Raw genomic sequence first — 20,865 nt, 5'->3', positions numbered from 1 at the left:
TGATGCATACTATGCGGTGGACGAAATTGACCAAACGTAATGGAGAGTGTTTGGGGTAACCACTTGTTTTCCTATTTACAGTTGTATATACTTATACATGCCACCTATAATTTTAGAACGAAAGTTTTGGCCTCGATCCCAACTTCTCTGCCAAACAGAAATGTTGCGAAAAATGGGATTTCATTATCAGTGTCCGTTTGTGGTCCTAATATTGCCCTATTATGGAAATTATGTAATGAACCTACTTCAAGCAAAAAGATATATTTTTGTCTATGTTTATCGTATAAAATATGGTGTATTGTGCATAATTTGCAAAGCCGTTTAAAGGCCAGCACGAAACGAAGCCATGAGCACAACAGGGGACCTGAAGGTACTAATTTGCCATGACGGTTAAGGTTACTTGAATTTATTTGTATGTATGCGTGTATGTATTAGTGAATTTATATGCGTAAATATGGTACAGATAAAACCAATATGAAAGTATGTACCTGGTTTGCTAAAGCTTTTAAAAGTCGGCAAGAAAACGTTTAATTATTGTTGCCCGCGATGATTAATTTTCTATTTAATTATAAACTGGCATGCGGTTATAGATTTATGTTGTGGTAGTAAATAATGCATTTTCGTCGTTGAAATTATGACGTCATGAATTCAGACATCAATGCTGAGTCAACGCGGAGGTGATCGGCGAATGCGAAATAATAAAATAGAAGACGAGAGCAGAGCGGTCTCTTTATTTATTTTGTCTCGTAAAGATAACATAAAACATCATAAAAAATGCAGAGCAACATATACCAAAAAATTCCTAAGTAAAAAAATAAAACACATATTATACACACAAATAAAATATGTACACATCAGGTTCAGTAACTTTTTTCTATTGCCCGCTTTTTTCAATTTAGTTTTGTGCTTCCACTGTGTGTTTCAGCAACGAAAATTGATGTGTGTAGGGGAAAACTGTTTCAAGTTATTAAGAGCTTCTACAATGAATTCATAAATATTGTATTTAAACCTGAAAATATGTATTGGACTTGTATATTTCTTGTTATAGAATAAATATCAGAAACGAATGTACCCAGTCCGAATTCAATGCAGCACTGCACAGGCATGCTGACTCCATAAAAAATAATATTTACACTTAATAATTAAAACAGTTGTTTAAAATACAATAAATCAAATAATAAAAAAGCCAAATTTTATATTTAATTGTATTAGAGAAGAAGCATAAAGAAGTCAACCCTGTTTGACAAAATATTAGCACTCACATTTCAAAACTAATTTGCATATGAATTTGCATCAGATTGTTAAAAATTATGCCCGACATGTCCACGACATGTCTGTGTTAAAGCAACAATGTAACGCGCAGGGTAAGTACTGGCACTGAACAAGGAACCAATAATTCATCTGTCATTCAGTGCTGATGTGTACTGAAGGGTATTTCAGCACCTTGCAAGAAGTCCCTAATACATTCAGCAATACATAACAGAATTTGAACCAAATTTTAGTAGTTGTAATGAATGCTAAAAAAGCTATATTGTACTCATTCTCCCGTTTGATGATCAGCCATTGATTGGGGTTAAGTTATCGTTGGCTAATTCGGCCGCCATAGCCGAATGGGTTGGTGCGTGATTACCATTCGGAATTCACAGAGAAATCGTTGGTTCGAATCTCGGTGAAAGCAAAATTAATAAAAAAAAAAAAAAAAAAAAAACATGTTTCTAATAGCGGTCGCCCCTCGGCAGGCAATGGCAAACCTCCGAGTGTAATTCTGCCATGAAAAAGCTCCTCATAAAAATATCTGCCATTCGGAGTCGGCTTGAAACTGTAGGTCTCTCCATTTCTGGAACAACATCAAGTCGCACACCACAAATAGGAGGAGAAGCTCGGCCAAACACCTAACAGAAGTGTACGCGCCAATTATTTATTTTATTTTTTTAATTATTTGTATAGTTAGTTCATTTTAGTAAAGTTAATATAAAAGTTTATTCCTATACTCGTATAGGTATGTTTTCATACGCATATTTGAGCTGATTAACTAAGTAATTAATTTATCTCATTATTTATTAATTAATAAAAAAATTAATAATTTTTTTTCGGTATATTATTGGTTTAAGGAGCAAACACCCAACAAAGGGTGTAAGCGCCTACTACATTCATTTTGTTTACGGAGCACGACTTTATTCATATGGCTGCTTTGGCTGGCTTCGTAGAAGCGCATTCTGTTATCCCAGTTTTTCAAGTTTTCAAGTTTCTGGCTCCGTTTTACGATTGACTTGCTCGATATTTGCGTAAAAGGCCTGAATCGCCAATGAGATGTTCACATAACACTTGTCCCTCGCGCCCAAAGTTTAACGGCACTAAATCGAAGCTCTAATCTGGCCAGTTAACATAGCCTAAGCGGGTGATAACCTGGGTTGACATGGTATACTAAGTAATTAATGTACAAGTGTTTCGCTATCACTACCTCTTTAGTGATTAACAAGTTACACTATCATTAAACCTTAAACCGATATTTAGATGCGGAGGTTTTGCTTCTTAACATAGCCGCCAAGGTAAAAATGTGCTTCGTCAGAAAAGATGATTTTGATTTCTTTTCAATAAACGCACTGTTTTCGCAAACGAGAAGCGAAGCGTGAAAAAACTGTCACTGTCAAAATAACATATGCTTTAAAAAACACTATATGGTATACTCTGTGTATTAGAGCGATAGCGACTACTCTACCTGCGAAATGAAAAATCAAATACCATTCAAATGTTCGAACAATCTTTTAGTATACTTGTTTGGGCACGCACATAAGCTTATTATGTTTTTTCAAAAGTATGCAAATTACTAATCTTCTATGTATCTACAGTTCCGGAAAATCAAACCATCTGTTGATTTTGTCGGTCAGCAAATCATAACAATCGTCTCATGCAAAAAATAATTAAATGAGAACTCATTTTGGTTCAATATTGGTTTAAAAAATAGATTTATCTGAAGCTTCTGAGCTACAAAAAATTTTTAATTATTTGGTGTCTTATGTTCAAAGGGGATTTCGAATGGTAGTCAAGCAAAAAATCTGCTCGGCTTCGGTAGCCGCCATATATGAATTTATCTCTTTTTATAAAAACCTGTGTGGGAAGTGTTGGAAATGGCACACAAAGCATACCCTACAATATACACATACACAGCTACACTACTACCATTAAATATAATATACGGTTTTCCAAACAGAGGTGTTATTTTGATATTCAAAGCAACATGCTATTTTTTAATATAAATGATCGGAAGTTTATTTCATTATAAAGAGGAAGGTATGCAGTTAATAGTGGAAAATAACATCAGGCAAATTACCACCACGACCACGCTTACAGGACAATATCCTTTTCATGAAATGTTCCATAACCGAATTGCAAAGTGGCTGCCCTATGTCCTCGATAGCCTAACGAATTCCCTCTTTGAGGTCTTGAATCGTTCCTGGGCTGTTGGCGTAGACCTTCTCTTTCACGTGGCCCCAAAGAAAAAAACCACAAGCTGTTAAATCATAAGATCTCAGTGGTCAATTGTGCGTAGCGCCGTCTTGTTGAAAATAAACGTTGTCCAGATCAATACCATCCAATTCCGGCCGTAAAAAATCGTTAATCATCTCTCGATAGCGCAATCCATTCACCAATAACACCTTCTATTGGAAAACCCTTTACAATCGTTTTTTAGAGAAAAATGTGTGTGGAAAAGCAGCAACAAATTAAACGAGCAAAAGCGACCTTACATGAGTTTAACAGCTAAGTAACTTGCTTAAATCAGTGCTTCCAAGTGTAGGGTTGTTCAATACGTGCGCTTCAACTTTTTTCCGATAGGGAGGGCGAACGACGCAATATTTTTTATTTTTCGCTTGTCATTTGTAAACTTCATTAGTATACATTTCATCATGGAACGCTACACACTTGAGCAACGATTGCAAAATGAAAATAATCGTTCTGTTGCTGCTACTTTAAGAGCATTACGGCCATTTTACGGTCCATTTAACAAGCCGTCCCGTGTTGGGGTTATGTGAAGTCATTGGTCTACAGTAACAAGCCGGCGACGATTTGTGAGCTAAGAGCCAATATTGAACGCAAAATTGCTGGAATTTCGGCCGATTTATGCAAAAGAGTGGTCGAAAATTGGGTTCAACGATTGGACTTCGTAAAACGTGCACGCGGTGGTCATGAAAAAGAAATCGAATTTCATACTTAAATGTATATGCTCAAACTCGATAATAAAAAAAAAATTAGTTAAAAAAGTCAAACCGTTTCTGTTTTATTCAAAAAAGTTCCAAAGTAGAAGCGCTCTTACTGAAAACCCCTATATAAGCACATGGGGACTATTCATTGATTTTGCCCATTCTGAATAGTCTATAGGCACAGTTTCAGATCAAAATGTACTCGTAATTACTTAACAAATTAATAGAGCGCAGTCGATTTGAATAATTTCTATGTATGTATCTATATATATATATTTTTTTGGTCTATTGTACCCTTGCTAACTGTCAACAAAACAATTCAGCGCTGTCAAATACATACATATGCATCAAGCGACTTCTTCGAAGCAGATATTATTACATAAAACTAAGTTATTTGTTTGCCTATATTTAGGCGCATTACCATTGAGCTATTAATTAAAAGTAATTAGGTTAATTTCTGCTATCACGACATTTTATACCAACACATGCCAATCTTCATTACATTGCACTTATATCGGCATATCAACGTATGCTATGACGTACTTATACATATAAAAATTCTAATTACATGCATATGAATGTTTAATGCCAATTTGATATATTTCGATGATAAATGTGCATGTGTACATATCTGTGTTACTTTATATGTACTGTTTTTGCGCATTTCATAATGAATTTGCTGCAGTAACCCGCAATTTTTACTCGTACGTATATATGTACATTGTAAATATGTATACACACACACATCACAAGAACAAATTTTTATTCATGAGCTGTACGCGAGGTGCAGTTGTGTACGTAGATGCAGGAGCATTCGTTGGAAGTTTGGCCTTTTGCTCGCACTTGAGTTGTATTACGTCTCTTCGTGTTGAGGCGTCGCGATGATATTGGATTCGTTGTTGTCATGCTGCGCACATTCAGCTACAACAAGACCACTCTACTAATATAAATAATATACCGGAGTGGTTCTCAAAATCATTAAAAGTGTTCGCGAATAAATTATAGTAGTTGGCGGCGCAGAGGACGAGACATCGTAGGAAAAGAATTTAATTGTAATCAGTCGCTCACTTACACAGTTTCGTTAGAGCACTATGGAATTTTTCTATGATAGGATACTTAAATAAAGGTTGGCAGTTAGTTTGTTCAGAAGAATGAAATAAATTTCAGTGTCCTTGTTAGCTACAATGAAACAGATTACTTGCCCATAAGCGATTGTCAATTCAATAACGGTTGACTAAGTGATCGAAAATAAGAAAAATAGAAAAATATAAATAAACCATTTATTTTCCAGATTAGTACTTGTGGAGGATTTCAATAACATTTATTTTAGCCTTTCAAAAACAACCGAACAAAAGCATACCATTGAATCTGTATAAAGGGCCACCAGAAGGGAAGAGATGCAATTAAGCTAAGCGTTTTCTTCTGGAAATATGTGTATTGTTTCGAAAGTACTTGTGCTAATCATTGAAAAGGCGTATTATTTAGATTTTAGTGTCATACACACATAGGTACATAAACACATACAATTTTTGGATAAGAAAGACACTGCTGGCAATTCAGCTTTGAGCAAGTTGAAAAGCATGATTACGCGCCTCAGCGAGCTTTATGAAAACTTAAGGCATTGAAAAGGAAATGTGTTGGGGCTCCTGTGAGCCACATCGAAAATTTAACCAAATTAAATTTACGGAACTTTTTTTGTTAATTTTTGTATATACTTAAGTAGGTAAAGTCTATAATTTCAAAAATATTGAAAATTATATGATGTTTTTCATTCGCTAGCCGCATAGTTTTGACATCTATTTCATTTGGTGTTTCTTTCATTTATTTCGTTGGCTTTCGTTATTTCTGCTCTTGCATTAGTGTTATGGTTATTTTCAAACAATTATGCTTAGAGATTACAAATATATCTCCTCTTACATATGTAAGTATGTATGTTTGTGCTCAGCCATTAGAGAAAGCTGTCAGTTGACAATTTATAGTATATTTTGCTATTCATGCTCATTCGCCTTTTAAGCACACCAGTTATGCTTGAGTTAGCTACAATTCCGATAGATATTTACAATGCATCTATAGAGCTATACCCATACATACATATATACATGCCTTAGCGAAATTAAAATACCAATATTGATTGGCATAAACACAATTAAAACAGAAATTGTTGTAGTTCTTCTGAGCTTGATTGAGCTATCAACTGACTTAAATGAACTGTGAAAGTTGCTGCTGCTAGGATATAAAGAAACTCTGAAGGTAAGAGAATCCATACAACATAAGAACAAATGTATGTATGTATGTAAGTAAAGGGTCTTTCAAAAGATGTTGTTTCAATATAATATTAAAACATGTGAAAGTTTAGATTCTTTCAGCTTTCACTATTTTTTTTTTCAAAATACGACTCTTAACAATTACATAGATGTGAAAAATCACATAATTTAAAAGTCCATCATCTACAGATAAAATCCACCAATAGTTCATTCATGAATGCCTAAGTTTTGAGAACATCGAGATATCGATGTTGAAGATTTTTCAGCAACATTTGGCGCTACAGCAGCAATATTCTCAACAAAACGTCAAGTTTTTAGCCTATCAGCCCTTTTCCTATGCTCTTCAGAACCAGCTTCATGAAATTTTTTCACTAACTTTTGAATTATTGACTCATGTTGTTTTTAAAGGTCGGCCAATTTATAATAAGTTTCAATAATTTTAACGCGTTGTTCAATAGTTCAAAATTGTACATCACTACTGACATCTAGACGTCACTTCTGAAACACCCTTCATAATATGCCCATATATGTATATATGTATGTATATAAGTGTATTTGTGGATTGTTTGTCCTTTTGTTTGGCACTACTTCCTTTTCAAATTTGTTCCGTCCGCCAAGAAATGGCACGCGCCATATTTTATGCCTCCTACGAAAATCTGATGGTTTTCATGAGAAGGGAGGAATAAATGCAGTAATTTAATTAAAAGTATAATGCCTGCATAATTGGACAACTTGACAAGCTTATAATGCGAATGCTCGAACTGATCAAATTTATTGCAAGCACTTTATTGTGTAAATGATATAGAGGTTTTCAATAGGTTTGTTCGAATTTTGTCAATGTATAGCGGTCATCTTTGTTAAACTTTATTATTACAATCCACTATGTCCGCCAAATATTCTATGCGTCGCGACCAACAAGCAAAATTTCCGGATTTGGTGCGACGAAAATATACGGAGACTTATCACGGGGGACTTAAGCTCTGAAAACTTACCGTTTGGTATGGTTTTCTGTCCATTAACCATTGATTTCTTTGAAGATGCGTTCTCCACCCCTGTGTAAACTGTACATGACAACCGATATCGGACCATGATAAGAAACTCTAAGACAGATAATACAGATCTCACAAATTCGTGACTTCAACAGAACGCCACACTGCAAGGAAATTATTGAATTTATTGGATTGGAATATGGGGGCTTCGTCATTTCACACCGATATCATGCTTCTTAACTTCGCTCGACTATATTCTACGTGAAAACTTTGGTCCATGCAGACAAGCAACAGACAATTGCCGTTAAGAAGGCCAACAAAACTCACGTTCTTAATGAAATTGCTCACCATTTGCCCGAAATTATGATTCGCACAAAGCCATCGAGTGCGAATGAGAATAAAGAAAACCATTGGGGCAATATCGCTTAAACTTTTTGATTTATTTAATTTCAAAGTTCGAGCACCCTTAATGAAATACCCTATAGTAAATATAGTACAAAAGTATCCTCTTATCTGTTTGTTCACACTTCTGCATGAAGTTGAGTGCCAAAGAGCTTACTAAAATGGCAAATATTCAAAGTGTCGCAAAATATTCCTTGAGTGCGCCAAGAAGCAAAAACAAAAATAACAAGGAATTAAGTGAAGATAAGCATTGAAGGTTAACGATATGATATAATTACAAAAATGTCGATTGCTTTTGTTAATATCGCCAAGGGATGGACAGGATAGTAAAGCATTAAGCAGGGTACTATAATCGCGCCCACAACAAAACTCAGTGGCGAGCAGATTATCGCATTAACAGCATATCAAGCGATTCAAACGAGATAATTCCATTGGGAGAGGAATATAATGAAAAAAGTGGAACGTAAAACAAACCAGAAAGTAATGAGCATTTGTAGATGTGCTCCATAGAGATTTGCAAATTAGATGTGCTAAGAGACGCGAACTGATATGAGAGCCCATAGACAGTGTGGTTTATTGCCAGGCTGTACTGAAGGCTGTGAGAAGCTACAGGAAGGTTATGCTCTATATATATGAGCAATGCTTTCAAATGATGATTCTTTAATCTGTTCAAATTCAGATCCTTGATTCAATTATCCAAGTTTAAGTAAAGTTTGACAACTGATTTCGGATGCTACTTAATCCATTGATGCAATTTAGAAGCAAGGGAAAAAAGGGCATAAGCTTATCCCCTTTCTGAAAATGTAGTACAAAATTGAAAAAGGTCGTTGTAAGCCATAGAATAATTTTATGTTATTTTATAAGTGGTACTTAATTATTTATATTTTTAACTTAACTATTCCCATGGATTTGTGTCATATAATAGGACTATGAATAAGTTCGTGCGGTTTTTTTTCGAAATTTGAAACTTTATTGACGTAAAATGGTTACAAATTTAATATTCAAAATATTGTCCATCGCTTACTACTACTTTTTCCCATCTTTCTGGCAATTCACGGATTCCCTTTGTGAAAAATTCGGTCGGTATTGCCGCAATCCACGAATCGATCCATTTTTTGACTTCATCGTAATTACGGAAGTGCTGGTCAGCCAGGCCATGTTGCATCGATCGGAAGAGATAGTAATCGGATGGCGCAAGGTCTGGACTATACGGCGGGTGGGGTAGGACATCCCATTTGAGCGTTTCTAAGTATGTTTTGACCACTTGTGCAACATGTGGCCGAGCATTGTCATGTTGCAAAATAATTGTGTCGTGTCTATCGGCGTATTGCGGCCGTTTTTCTCGCAGTGCTCGGCTCAAACGCATCAATTGTCGTCGGTAGACATCCCCCGTAATCGTTTCATTCGGTTTCAGTAGCTCATAATACACAACACCCAGCTGGTCCCACCAGATACACAGCATAACCTTCAGGCCATGAATATTCTGCGCCGACGTCGATGTTGAAGCATGGCCAGGGTATCCATACGTTGCCCGACGTTTTGGATTGTCGTAATGGACTCACATTTCATCGCCAGTCACAATTCGATGCAAAAAACCCTTTCTTTTGTGCCGTTGAAGCAGTTGTTCGCATGCCATAAAACGGCGTTCAACGTCTCTTGGCTTCAATTCATACGGCACCCAATGGCCTACCTTTCGGATCATTCCCATGGCTTTTAAACGTTTGGAAATGGTTGATTGATCAACTCCCAAAGTTTTTGCAACCTCTTCTTGCGTTTGAGCCGGATCTTGATCGAGCAATTCCTCCAATTCGGTATCCATGAACTTTGGCGGCGCACCCTCGCGTTCTTCGTCTTCCAAGCCAAAATCACCACTTTTAAAGCGTGCAAACCACTTCTGGCACGTTCGCTCAGATAGAGCATGCTCACCATAAACTTCCACCAAGATACGATGACTTTCGGCTGCTTTTTTCTTCATATTAAAATAATGAAGAAGAATTCCCCGCAAAAACACATTATTTGGCACGAAATTCGACATTTTCAAGTGTGGTAAAAATATTGTTGTTTACGCTTCAAATAAAAAACTTATACTGACGTTTGTGCCTTACGACAGTAGCTCTCCAATGAATGTTTGGAAATGTGGATCGATGGAATAATAATCAAGTTACGCCATCTGTTGTAAAACCGTAACGAACTTATTCATAGTCCTATTATATATGTATTTTGACCATGCATCGGATTGGAATCTATATGTGCCACTTGTAAATCTACACTGAAGTAATAAATAAAACAACTTGAGAATAGTGGAAACTCTTAACGAGGAAAAACCACTTTTATTTCGTCACGTCCGCTAATCATACATTTGATTTTTTAACGAGATTGCCTGCAAAGTTACAAGTATAAAATCTGTGTTAAAAAAAGATAAATTTATATTATATATACGCAGAAACACAAGTAGACGCCCAAAGCATTGCATACTTTACTTACAATTATCTTATCGAATGCTCATTGTTCTCTTCTTTTGTTTATTGCACCGGTTAAGATGCTTTATTCGAAAGTGCATCCGGCATTTAAAAAAAAAATCGTTTAACATCATCGCGTAAACTCACGTTTTCACTTAATGTGAACAATTTTTGTAAAAATTATATCCCACCGTAAAGCTCCCTGCCGTTGAACTGGTTAAACGCTGATTCAGTCATTTTAATTTTGTCCAAGAACTCGGTGCTTGGTTTAACTAATCCGCCCTTAGATAAAGTGTCAACCCAAGTAAATGTAGGCTCAATGCATGAACAATCGGTCAACTTTAATTTGCGTACTATGTAACCGGCAATATATTCAAGAGCATCTTCGAGTAAGCTATCAAAGTCAGCGTCCTAATTTAATGAATCGTTGGCGAAGAGAGAGTTGTCTGAAACTATCTCATCTTCTGTTAGCAAACTTTGTAAAGTTTCTAAAGAAGTATCATTGAGACGGAGCCAGTTAGTTTCGTCGGCCTCAACATTGCCACGATCAACTAATATTGAAGTATTTCGTGCTGTTAATAGAAAGCATTAAGTTATTCAGAAATGAGTAATATATGCATTCATTCACCTAATAAATATCTTCGTAATCTATATTTAAATTCCATAGGACTAGGATTGTCATACAACCCGCCTTTGGCACGCATCGCCCCGAAAAAATGCTCCAGTAAACGTAAATGTACGTTTCATAACTGTTTTTTTTACAAACTTTTATTCCTGAAATAAATGCTGACTTTTAGCATCCTTCATATGCATTAAGAGAGTAACTTGTTAAACCATTGAATTTGATATAGATTTGGCTGCCATGATATGTTAACGACAGGAATGAGATAAAACAGAAAATTTAATTTCGTATTTCGAGCATAACAATATATGACAATATATGTATGTATGTCCATTTGTTACCGTAAAGACATTGTAAAAGCAGAAGTTCAGTCGATCATTCCTCCACGTAAGAAAAACATTGGAGTTAGAAGAGTTAAAATTGAAAAAAAATTTATTAGTTTATTGTTTAAAATTTGTCTACCTTAATATACTTGGCGTCCCTAATATTAGTATAGTTAGGAAAATATATTCATATAGTCTAAAACTAATACATCGAAAAATTTCTATATTGATAATATAATCCACTTTTAGTAATTGCGATGATTCGGGCAGAAATCAAAAACCTGTAAACCAAAAATCTTAAAAATTGTTAATTCATAAATATATCACTACAACTTACGTGTAAATGTAGACGTAAAGCGCGAGGACTTGCTCGTGTAGGTGTTGCGCATGCATTTACGTACATCATATTGTTCTAGACCGGGTAGCGTGAAGAGCCAGTTCGGAATCCAAATTGATTTCAGTGGTAGCAGAACTAGGCATCACACCTTATATAATCACACCTGTGTATATAAATTTTAAGAAGTTATTAACAAAAAATCAGATTGATAATCTGCAACAAAAGACTTACCTAAATGTGGCTATGTAGTAGCTATTTATCAATGTAATTTTCACAGAACTTTCAATAGAATTGAAAGATGCGAAAGTCTAAGCAAAATGGAATAGGCAAAACAGTATTGCCTGCTAACTTTTTCAGCAAAAATTTGAATTTCTACGCTTTTGAGTACTTTTTCTTTAGAATTTGCTCTGAAATAAAAAGTAGCTTTTCCAAGAGGACAACACGGATTTATTAAGTAGCTTCAAGATGGCTAACACAGGGTGAAAATTAGGCTACTTACATCACCTTTAATTATTGCTTCATGATCCAGATCATACTTAAGGGTTACACATAAACATATTTTTTTCAAGTTATTTAAAAATTTGAAATTTCGAACTTCAATGTTCAAGGTGAAAAACAAAGCAAATACTACCTGCTGTTGTTATTTCGACAGATTTAAACTTTCCCCATAAGGTTTTCGGGAAATACTGCTTAATTTGCTAACAGACCTTGACCGGACATAAGTCCCGGACATCTCGGTAACTCAGAACCGAGTGTTGCAGGGAAGCGTTCTAAGCGCTTTTTTGATACATACATATTTAAGAATGATTTGAAATCAAAGCACAATTTCATATGTCAAGAGTTTGAAAACGTTTTGATATCGAGTTGGAAATTACAGATTTCTCAATAAAAAAGGGAACCTATTTTTGCGTTTTATAAAACTGTTCTCAAAACAACAGAAACGGTTTTACGTGAATTTGTTGCGTGGGATTTACTATACAGGTTATTTTGAACTCCAATTGCCTGTTATTCAAACTCAAGCTAACACAATTGGAACCTAGCGATCGATAGAAGAGAATATTTGTGCATCTCTGTTTTTGGTGAACTTGTTGCTGGTCATAAATGTTACTGTAGGTAGTTTTTGTGATTCTACTTAAAATTTATAATATTTTGCAATAAAAAGTAGAAAAAATATTGATTAAGCAAATACACATTTGTCGTTGCCATTAAATGGTTATAGTTTATAAATATAATTAAACAATTCTGCCTATGTTAGTTCACATTTCCTATACCTTTTTGCAAATACCGGTTTGTGAGTTTTAAATTGTACACGAAAAAAGGAAAAAAGTTAGTTATTTTCACCGAAAATTGGAGTTAGAAGCTTTTACCGCATATTTTTTTCTAAATGAATTGTTCCTTTAAGTTAGTTAAATTAATATGAATTTACTTATATCATTTCATATATTTTGTGAAAAAATGAATATGAATATCGAAAGCACAGATTTAAAAGGTCGTTATTCTTATCTAATAACATATAAATTAAAATTTACGATTAATCGAGCATTCGACCTGTGGTAGTGTAAAATGTGCCGATCGCCGCGAAATAGTTGAGAGGGTCCTTGGTTGTACATTGAATACACAGCTGACGAGGAAAAAAGGAAACACAGATAATTGTATTTCGTTTGTACGGCTACTGTGAAGAAAGCCAGTGCGAATTAATCGATCTGAATAAAATTTCCTTTGGAATGCATAAAACCAAATTGATTTCTGCATGTTTAAGGTTGGAAGTATCACCCATAAGAATACAGCTTTCTAGTACTCCCTTTAGTGAAATTGTCATTATAAAAAGGGTGATCAGATTGCATGTAATTTTTTCAACCGGGTTTTTTTGACAGATCTCGCGCGGGATTATCTTTAAAAGCTAAATTTCATGAATGGTTCTACACAAAAATTAAAAAGATTGCCCAATCTATTTGAAATTTCGCTGACTTATTTCTCTAAATGCCTCTAAATTGATAACCCTTTAGATATAAGAAGAAAGATTATTCTCCAAACCTATTAGTTGAATTTTTTGCTCTAGGTAATACGCATGTAACTACGAACGCATCTGCATACAAATAGAAATCGCATCGAGTGCGTCTGTAGTAGAGAAATACATCCACGATGGGATCAAATGTATTATTTGATGCTTTTACATATTTTTGACATAGAAATTCTGAGTGCACATAAGAGAAAGTTGAAACGTGCCAAAGCAACAGGAACTTTCTTTAAAAAACCTTCAAATTTTGAGTTGACAAGCTAAAACGATTGTAAAAACAATGGCGTCCTTTCAGCTACTGTCACTTTGCTCTGAAAGGAATATCTGAGTGTTGGTAGAATACTAACGTTTTTTGTGCCGTATGTATACATATGAATGCACATATAATACCCGAATTGTGTGAATTTGAAGCAAAAATAAAAAAATGCCAAACTTGCACACGAAAAACTTCTTATTCACAAGAAAACAATGGATAACAGAAAAACTCTGAGAGGTATGTGTGCTTGTATGGATGTGCGTCTGTATGCTCAGTATCAGTCTAATGCTGAGTGAACGGATTTATGCACGAATCTGATACAATGAGACGCCGCATTGCAGTATGATTCGCTACAATAATGATACTCAGGGCATGCAAGACCCTCATTAATAATACGTTGTTGCACTGTTGCAATAGTTAATGTTTTTTTGGTTTCATTTATAAGGATTTGAATGCTTTGTATTGTAGGTGAATTATGCAAAGCTGCTGCTGGTAGCTCAATACGAGGTGTGGATATTACGTTGCGGAAATGTATCAATAAAATGCATGCAAATTAAGTTGCGAGCCAAAACTTTATATCAGTCTCTGCAATAGTCTTTCTTTAATTCTTCACAATGGCTGCATTGTTGCTCCCACTGGTGGAAACACCTTTTCTAAACCTTCGAAATTAACCCATTCAGAAAGATGGTTACTTCCTGTATCTTCATGATAAGAAAGAGAGAAATATCGCTTGGCACGATATCGAAGACACAGGGTGGGTATGTTGTTGGATTGCCTTTTTCGTCAAAAGCTTTGCTCCACGAATGAAGGTGGGCCGGTGTGTTGTCGTCTTGTGAGGCCAAGCCTTATCGGTGTGTTTAGAGCGCACAAGCAAAATTCGTTCCCATAGTCGCTCCAGTGTGCCGCCATAGAACTTTCCAGTCATTGTTTTTCAAACAGGAAAATGAAAAAATTACCAACGTTGCCTTCAGTTCCGTCTAAAATGTCCTCACTTTCACGCTCTTTGCAACCACTGTTGCCTTTATTTATGTTTTGTTTATGTATCTCCGTCGCTGTCGGGGTAAAATATCCAAGTCGCCTCTCCAGAGACAACCCGACTCATCCAATCTCTGTCGTTGCTCTGAATGCGGGACGACAAACCTTCGCAGATCGGCTTCCTCATGTTTTTCAATTAAAGATTCTATTAAAATGCCAACCAGTTGTGAAGATTAATATACTCTCATCTTGGTGCCTCAAGAGAGTTTGCGATGTTTAACTTTAATGCAACAACCAACTCTCATACATACAAACACAGTATGGCCTACGTGTGAACATATGCACGTGGATATTATGTAAATGACTATTCAGTCCCTCTTTGAATTTACATTTCACTTTTAAGCGCATTGCTGCCGTTCCTTCCAAACCAACACGGAATTGCACAACAATAATAAAAGATGAAAACTTTTCTATGCGAAAATTCAAAATAAGCTGCTATTGTCCCCAACAGCCAATCAAAATAAATTCAAAACTGCAGAATGTTTTGAACTCTTACATTTAACGCAAATTTTGAGAAAATAAGATGGAGTGAGGAACAGCCCACTTACATACAAGAATATGGTGGACGCATGTAAGAAAGGCAATGAAATTTAAAAGGAAAATTAAAATGTAATTCTAATATAATTCCAAAAATTTGTCAATTGCGCCCTCTTCATGACAAATTAAGAAATGATGAAGTAACTGTAGAGGCAACCACAAAGAAGGTACCGCTACTCCACGTTACACTGCCACATAATCAATGTGGGCCATGAACTCAAAAGGGCATCACACAATAGCTGCTCTGCGACCAACAGCATCTTGACGACAATAATGTCAACTTTGATTAACTGTCGGTTTGTTGTGTTTCTTTGAAGGCTTTGGAAACACAATACTTTATGGTAATATATACATACATACAATGCTTACATATTTATTGTTCCTATTATATTAATAAGAGGCGTAGGCAGAACAAAATTTTTAAAGGGGCGTAATTAAACAATGTAGCCTCAAATAAACAAATCTAATGTAGAAATCTATCAAACCTTAATAAAATCGTGTAGTTTCTTGCATATGCAAATTTCAAAATTTCATTAACATTTATTTACATTTAAATGGCGGGTTTAATTTTGAACGTCGGCTAGTCCAGCTAAGTCTTGTTCATTCTTTATAGAGAGACTAATGTGGGCATTTTTATTACCTAAGTCATAAGGAATATAAATTGATACATCTGCATTTTCTTCAAATCTTTTCTTAGTTGTTCAAATATATGTAAATTGTTTTGCATAGTATTAGGACTTGAAACTTATATATTTTGTGATCATTTATTGGGTTAAGTGCGTTACTATATACTATTCGACTGGTCCTGGGTCCGCGGCTCATTATGGACATGCAGCATCAAAAGTTTCGGGTCTAAAAGCGTCTAATAAATCTGTCAAAATGTACATATGCACATATACTCATACACATACAAATTATATACTGTGAGAAGCGCGCCATTGGATTTTTGACTGTACATATCGTATGTACGTTCGTTTATACATTCATACGTACTGTACCCACCACCACTTGTTGCCTTTATTGCTTGTAGCGGCATTTCCTTGAGACTCATATTCTCAAAGGAATTTAGCATCTCAAGAGTTGGTTTTCAATTTCAACAGCATTAATAATGCTATTAATTTGCCATTTGAAGTGATCTCGCAGTGCGTCAGGAATCCGGGGCGCAATGGTTCATTTTCCATCTTTCCGTTTTCACTGACGAGCATTTTGTATTAATCATGAGCGATATTTATGTACATACATATGTCAATATCAGAAGGGACATAATCAAATGTATGTCAATACTTGGCCTCTTCGATTCGCCAAGCGTTAGCGGCAAGCGAATAGCTGAAACGATTGGTACAAATAAACATATCTTGGTAGCACTGGAAAAGAGCTGCCTAAAATTACATTTTTTTTGGAAGCATTCATGTGTATTGGTAAGACCGCGTACAAACAGGGAAACATTTGTTGCTCCACCTCGCTACTTGGGATGCTCGTGCTCTGTAAACATCCTTTGTTTTCTCCTTCTTCTGAATGTTGTTGTGGACTGTAGATCAAAAACTAAAAATGCGAGGTTTGGGAAACCCAAAAGAGAATTCGCTTAGTTGAAGCCACAAAATTTGCTCTGTATATTAATCGAAAAGGGATTGGCTTGTGTCATAAAGTTTAAAGGATGAAGTTCATTTTGATGGGATTTGAAAATAAATGTGTAAAGTTAGAGAAAAGCTCGTAAACGATAATACAAGAAAAAATGACAAGAGGCTTGTTGTAATTTGTCAGCACAATAAAATATTTTCATATCGCTAGAAATGTGTGTAACAACACAACTTCTTGTTAGTACGTAATTCAAATACACTCCCTATATTTTTTAGCGAAATGGCATCTAACGTATTCTAATTTCAATCCCACTTAGAATTAATGTTTTCAAATTTTTCGATTGGTTAAAGGTTCTTAACTAAGCTTCAAACTTCGCGCAGAGTCAAAAACAATATTAAATAAATGTTCACGAAATTTCTAACTTTATGATCAGAATTTTGGTAAATACAAATTTTAAACTGACTGAAAAATCGCGTTACTATTTTTTTAATTTTTTTGGCGGTCGAAACATATACCTCCTATCTCACGCAGAATAGGCTTTCTATAAATACCCTGTGGATGTACACTTTGATAATAAAAATGAAAGAAAGAAATCCATTATTTTCTCGGCAGATGGCTGTAGTGATCGATATCTCGTAAAGTTTCGATCAAACAATTTAAAGTTTTTTTTGATAAAGGCGAAAATGCAATATGTAACAGCTAATTACGGGCAATTTTGGTTTCGTCGATTCCGTTCAGGCATTTTTTATGTTCAAGAAAATGTCGATAAAATCACAGAAATAATCGAAGTTGAACGGCATATTAGTAGTTACAGCATCGTCTAGGAGCTAAAGACGGAGTATAAAACAGTTGTATACCATTTGAAAATTTTAGGCAAAAATAATCAATATTTTTCGCCAAACTAATATATAAAATTAGGAAATGTTTTAGATATCAACCCTAACTTTGGGTTGTAGCATTGATGTCTTTACTTAGTTCTAAACCCCGTCTCTCTCGTTTTTCTCTTCTGCCCACAAGCGTGATTAGTTGTGAACCCAAAATGCTCAAGTTGAAATATCATGGAATTATGTTTAATTTCAGAACTATCCTTTGTTATGGACAATATACCAATTCTTGTCTTGATCTTGCTCTGAACGAATAGTTGAACGAGGTATTTTTGAGGTTAAACATAACTTACTACATACATACCTCTAGTTTCACAACTGTTTTTCAATAAATTGAGGCCTTAAACGACAACAACCGTCATGTAAATAACGACGTAATATCTGAGTACACTGGACTCAAGAAGAGTTCAGCAAACATTAAATTATTTGAACTACTGTATATGTACGTGAAGAAATTTTAAATAAGAAAGTTGCAAAGTACATACATACATGAGTACACATACACTTATAGTTTATACTTATAGTTTATCAACATATTTATAAAACAAAATAAAGAATTCCTTAAGTGAATCTTCTTTGGCCTTCCTCAACAATACAGTCATGTGGATTAACAAATTACATAAATGTCAGCGGATTGGATTTACTACTCCAGATTTTCCCTGCAGGGATGGATGCGACAATGATAGATTTCACCGAGGATGGGTGGATATGCACACGGTTATTGCCACTATGACTGCTGCTGTTGCACAAGAGTTGACTTACTATATGTATGTCGACAGTAATTTATGATTTGTTGGAAAACGCCAAGAGAAACTTCACAGCGGAGCCATTCAATTTATGTATATTTATGTATACGAATCCATGCTTCCCCCCTTAACACTGAGTTTTCTGCTTGTTGGTATTGCTACTGTGCATAGTTCACATTTTTTGTTTCTGATATGTCAACCGCAATAAGCGTCTGATTGCATGTCGGCTGGCGCATTTGCACATTCGCATTTGTATTCACTCTCACACTCTCTTTCATGCTTGGAAGTAAGAATTTTCGGTGAGCCGTTTTAACACGGTTTAGGTTTTGAAGGTTTTTACCTCCTAAATTTAGATCTCATGCATTTTTATGCTGCTGCAATTCGAGTGAAATTACATAAACACATATTTTAGAAATGTTCGTGTTATTGAATAACCAGTCTTAAAAGTGTGACAATGAACAGTTTGATTAACGAAAGTTTTATTATTACATTTTTTTAACCATTAAAAGTGACAAAATATGTTGAATGATATTCACTTTAATATATAAATAGATTTATGGACATTATCAATTAATAATAAAAACAATAATAATAATAATAATAATACATCAAAAATAAGTTGAAGCAAAGGGCCACCACACATCCTGCTTCAGAACCATGGTTTTCTGCATTCATATATTTTCATTTTGACTGGTACTGGTATAATGTACTGGTACTGTAATGTAAATAAATATTAACTATTTTCTCCTTATTATTCCATTCTTATTACCGGTTTCACTGCTAACAATTGTGCATAGAATACGACAAGAGTGTAAAAGTTTACAAAGTTTTCTTCTCCAGTGTAGGTAGGCAAATTGCATCTAATATTAGATGATATTTCCCCAGATTCAATTGCGAAGTCTAATTATAAGAATTTGTTCAGTTATATTGATGCCTTTATATCTTCAATCAAATATAAGCAATATACAAAACTGCCTTAAAAATATGTCGGTGTAACATAACATAATAATGTTAATAAACATAATCGAGGTGTGGGTTCTTATGTACACATTTCAACCATAAGAAGTACAGTGACTTAAAAATAAGTTGCAAGACTCCAGTGGGTGTTTCTGCATGGAATAACCGAATTAAATGTACTTAAAGTGCATAAAAATAGATACATTTTTGTTCTTATTCTGACCCGGTAAAGCATCCGGGTTTGTTTGACATACGTTTTTAAAACATATGTAGTACATGCGTATAAAATTATCTATGAATATGTGTTGCCTGATCCCCTCCTCCGACTTGTAATACGTGTCTTGACCTTACTTTTTCATAGCAGAAATAACCTTCGAATTTTACTGCAGAGAGCGACTGCTATTAGAAACCAAATTTCCTATAATTTATTGCTTCACGCCCATAGATTCAATGCTCACTCCGCAACCAACTGAGTCCCATTCGCGATCAAACCTTTCAGAATCTATGAAAGTATGATAGCTAAAAATTTCGAAGTTTTCTTGTTATTACCTACGTTTTCTCTTTTTGCGTAATCTGCCTAGTTCTCTTTGTTGAGGGATAATATTCTCTACTTTAACGATGATTTATTTATTTATCTTCTCTTTAAGCGCTCACTTGTGGCTTCAAGTACTAAAAAAGTGTACAAAAAGCACAAAGTAGCAAACTCAGACTTCAATTTGCATACATAAATATGAATGAATTTATCTGCCTTCGCCTTGCAAGTTTCTTCTCTCAGTGGGGAGGCCAGTCAGTTATGTGAATATTTAGTTCACTGCTGTCAGCTTTTTACGACGCTACTTTCTTTAGCTGTTATTTTAGTTGTTGCTTTATCACCGTTCCCACTCACCGTAAATTCCATTCATTTCCATTCAATTCGCTGCTCTGGCCGTTAGGTTTGATGGTGCATATAAGAGTTTCTTGTTTGTGTCGTTCTATCTGTGTATGGCTTATATATTTCAGTTGCTGACATGCAGAGTTAGAGTACATATTATATTACGAAACCTCGTTTCTAACTCAACCCAACAAAAACAATTTGCTGAGTAAGATTACGAGATTACCCTACCAACGTCATCCTGTTATTCCCTACAACGGCATCCTATCAAGTTCCCACCTTTGGAAAATCGTCCCGTCGAGCAATCGGCGGCTCAGGCATCGGATGTGCGGGCCCGACCCCCACATCCCCTTAGAACCGCAACTGACACCCAGGGTTTCGGAGGAAGC

General features: G+C 35.2%; 1 protein-coding gene and 1 long non-coding RNA gene across 4 annotated transcripts in view; both read right to left on the bottom strand.

Moving 5' to 3' along the window:
- Positions 1 to 20,865, bottom strand: part of LOC128866398 (rap guanine nucleotide exchange factor 4) — a 132,360-nt gene that overhangs the window by 29,800 nt on the left and 81,695 nt on the right. The gene's annotated exons all lie outside the window — the stretch shown is intronic.
- LOC128866400 (uncharacterized) lies at positions 11,377 to 11,902 on the bottom strand. The gene is made up of 3 exons (XR_008454930.1): positions 11,827 to 11,902; positions 11,596 to 11,758; positions 11,377 to 11,539 (listed from the first exon to the last, which is right to left on the bottom strand). It is a non-coding gene; the product is annotated as an uncharacterized LOC128866400 (long non-coding RNA).

The sequence above is a fragment of the Anastrepha ludens genome, chromosome 6 (genome assembly GCF_028408465.1).
Source record: "Anastrepha ludens isolate Willacy chromosome 6, idAnaLude1.1, whole genome shotgun sequence".
NCBI lineage: Eukaryota > Metazoa > Arthropoda > Insecta > Diptera > Tephritidae > Anastrepha > Anastrepha ludens.
Note: the sequence above shows the minus strand (reverse complement) of the source record. Positions and strands in the feature narration are given on the sequence as shown.